The sequence below is a fragment of the Etheostoma spectabile genome, chromosome 17, assembly GCF_008692095.1.
Source record: "Etheostoma spectabile isolate EspeVRDwgs_2016 chromosome 17, UIUC_Espe_1.0, whole genome shotgun sequence".
NCBI classification, from domain to species: Eukaryota; Metazoa; Chordata; class Actinopteri; order Perciformes; family Percidae; genus Etheostoma; species Etheostoma spectabile.
Genome location: NC_045749.1, coordinates 22,721,115 through 22,724,302, shown reverse-complemented (window position 1 = coordinate 22,724,302; position 3,188 = coordinate 22,721,115). Strand labels below are relative to the sequence as shown.

At 44.6% G+C, this 3,188-nt stretch overlaps 1 protein-coding gene across 6 annotated transcripts in view; it reads right to left on the bottom strand.

Moving 5' to 3' along the window:
* Positions 1 to 3,188, bottom strand: part of LOC116705639 (protein shisa-6) — a 66,491-nt gene that overhangs the window by 55,341 nt on the left and 7,962 nt on the right. The gene's annotated exons all lie outside the window — the stretch shown is intronic.

The following is a 3,188-nucleotide window of genomic DNA, read 5'->3' as shown; positions in this document are numbered from 1 at the left end:
TCAGTGGCTGCACGTGGGACTGCTGGGATTCTTGCGAGTAATGAAAATGCGTTAAGGGCCCCGGCTGTCAATCAATGTCTTCCAGTGATGCGGGCCCCTGCTTACCGATAGTTACACTTCTCAATCACTCAATTCTCATTGGCTAGCTGCCAATGTGGCGGGTAGATTGACAGTGTTACCCACCAATTGCAAAATTGACCCACTTTGGCAGGTGGTCGGGGGTTAATTTCAGGCCCTGCACACACGTGTTTTAAAGGCTGGGATTCTTTTATAATGAAAATAGATTACCGAAGTTGCCAGAGGACAAAATGTCCCCTCAGTCCCAGCAGAGGATTGGGTCCGTTCCTCACCTTAAGAGTTCACTTCATTTTAACTTACAGGCCGTATGCAGAGCAGACGTTCCAACACTACGCTTTCACTTTAATCTATGAAATAGAAAATATATGAAAATAGTATATAATAAATATGAAAATGTCTACACAGAGAGCAGCGTAGTGGTGCGAGAGTCTTCTATTTTTATTTGCTATGCGAGGTGTGTGCGACCCTTTTACACAGAAATGGATCACAGTGGTGTAGCAAGTGTCTATATTTCTATAAATAAAACTACCAATATACAGGAAATAACTAAATGACTGTGAATAAGCATATTGGCAGTTTTATTTTGAGATTTTCTGTTGTTATTTCTTGTCTTGTCCCCCCCGTCCTCTGATAACAGCTGACAGTAGACTGATGTTTCACGGCTCTGTGCCAGCTCCAAAAAACTGGAGAAACAACAACAATCCCAGAGGAAAAGCTCTCGTCTCGCCTGTGACTCAGACAATCCTTCGCCGTGTGTCACACCACCCTGCAGGTGGAGACGGTTAAAAGGTTAACATACACTCCGCCAACGGTCTGCATACATTACACGTTCACGCAAACCCAACTTTTTGGGGATGGAAATGGACTGTGTTTATATAACACTTTTCTAGTCTTAACATCTACTCAAAGCTCTTCTACAGAGTACAGGAACCATTCACACACTGTGGCCGAGGCTGCCGCACAAGATAAACACTCACACACATTTAGGGGTTCAGCGTCTTGCCCAAGGACACTTTGACATGGGACTAGGGCCATAGATCAAACCACTAACCTTCCGATTGGCAGGTGACCACTCTACCACTGATCCACGGCCGCCCCTGCATATTGTGCACTGTGTACACTGCATATTGAGATACGCTGGCTCTATACACACTAAAAGTAGTGATTATTTACATGGAGTCTGGTGGAGATATGCTGCTCTATACGCACTAGAAGTAGTGAGTTATTTACATGGAGTCTGTGGAGAATGCTGCTCTATACATGCTAAGTAGTGATTATTTACATGGAGTCTGGTGGAGAATGCTGCTCTATACACGCTAAAAGTAGTGATTATTACATGGAGTCTGGTGGAGATATGCTGCTGTTATACACTAAAAGTAGTGATTATACATGGAGTCTGGTGGAGATATGCTGCTCTATACACGCTAAAAGTAGTGATTATTTACATGGAGTTGGTGGAGATATGGCTCTATACACGCAAAGTAGTGATTATTTACATGGAGTCTGGTGGAGATATGCTGCTCTATACATGCTAAAAGTAGTGATTATTTACATGGAGTCTGGTGAGATATGCTGCTATACTACCATGATAAAAGTAGTGATTATTTACATGGAGTCTGATGGGTTTGGTGATAGTGATTTTGTGGCTGTTTCATGTGAAACTATCTTACTCTTTAACTAAAAGGTCTATCTCTGTAGGGATCCTTTCCATAATGTCTGTTAGAGATAAGAAAATAGTGTTTGGCTTTTCCATCATGTTCTCAAACGGAGAGCTTCCAGTGGTGTCTTTTCCCCGGGCACAGATAAGAGGAGAAATGGTTATACAGTTAGCCTTACAAGCAAACCTCGTGCCATGATCCCCAGAAAAAGCAACATGTTTGAGCCACCCACATACCACTCTGAACTTAATCCCAGCTCCCTGTGCGCTGCTGTCACGGCTGCACATGGAGGATCTGCTGGGGTGGTTTTCCCATTCAGTCATAGCAGCAATTCTGTATGACAGACACACACACCATGTGTCTTCCTTTGTCACCTTTGTCATTGGTAGGCCACTCCACGAGCCACTGCGTCAACCCTCCAATCGGAGAGCCCCATCAGAAGCTCCCACTCCCAGCTCATTAAGGTGAGCTGGAGTAAGAAGCCTGCAGGGGGAAGCTACGCATTAGGAATTTATCGTCCTTGATACAAAGAATATCGTGACTTTCACCTCAACAATGAGCTGAGGATTCATAAGCTAATACTTTTTTTAATCAGACTTCTTCACTGGACACCTGAACCTCTGAAGTACCTCTGAGAGCGGGAACATGTGAATAATAAGATAATTATATCATGAAGTGAGCTGGATGTGGCCTGCATCAGGGGGGTGATCCCACTCCAAGGTGGATGAAGATTCAACACAGCCAGGCGGAGGTCATTTACATGCCACATAGATTTTTATAGCATTATCAGATGCCGATCTGCTGGAGTGGACATCATCTCGATAAAGTCGTTCAGCTGGAGCTCAGCATCGCATATCTTCCTATCTTTATCTTCCTCTCAGTCTGAGATACACGCTGGAGCTTTTTAAATGCCGTCTTGGCAAATGCATGCCCCCTTTTCTCTTAACCCTGCCCCCGTCCTCCCGTGACTGTAATGGTGCAGTGCAGTAAGTCCTGATCCACAACCAGTCCATAATGAAATGGTAGCGCTGCTGGAAAGAGATGCTGATGGATCCCTGCCTCCACACACACACACACACACACGAGCACTCAGGGGGCCAAAGGTCCAGCTGCATAATCGGGGGCAATAATGAGATCTAGGGCAGGAGACAATTAGGGAGGGTCTCTCAGATGCTGAGGTTTAACACAGGTGCACTCAGGAGGAAGCTTCTATTAAACATGTTGATGCAGTCAGCAGAGAACATGTGGGGGGGCAGCAAGGTCACAGTGGAGATGTCCTACCTGCATACAGTAACCGTTAATTGGAGGGAGAAGAGGGAGGTGTTTTGTGAAGGTGGATGTGTGTTAAAGGTGCCTTTTGGTGAATAATTAGAGTAAGTTAATTATTTTTTATTATTTAGGCATTTCTTGTTTTGGTAACTCACCACACACACACACACACACACACACACA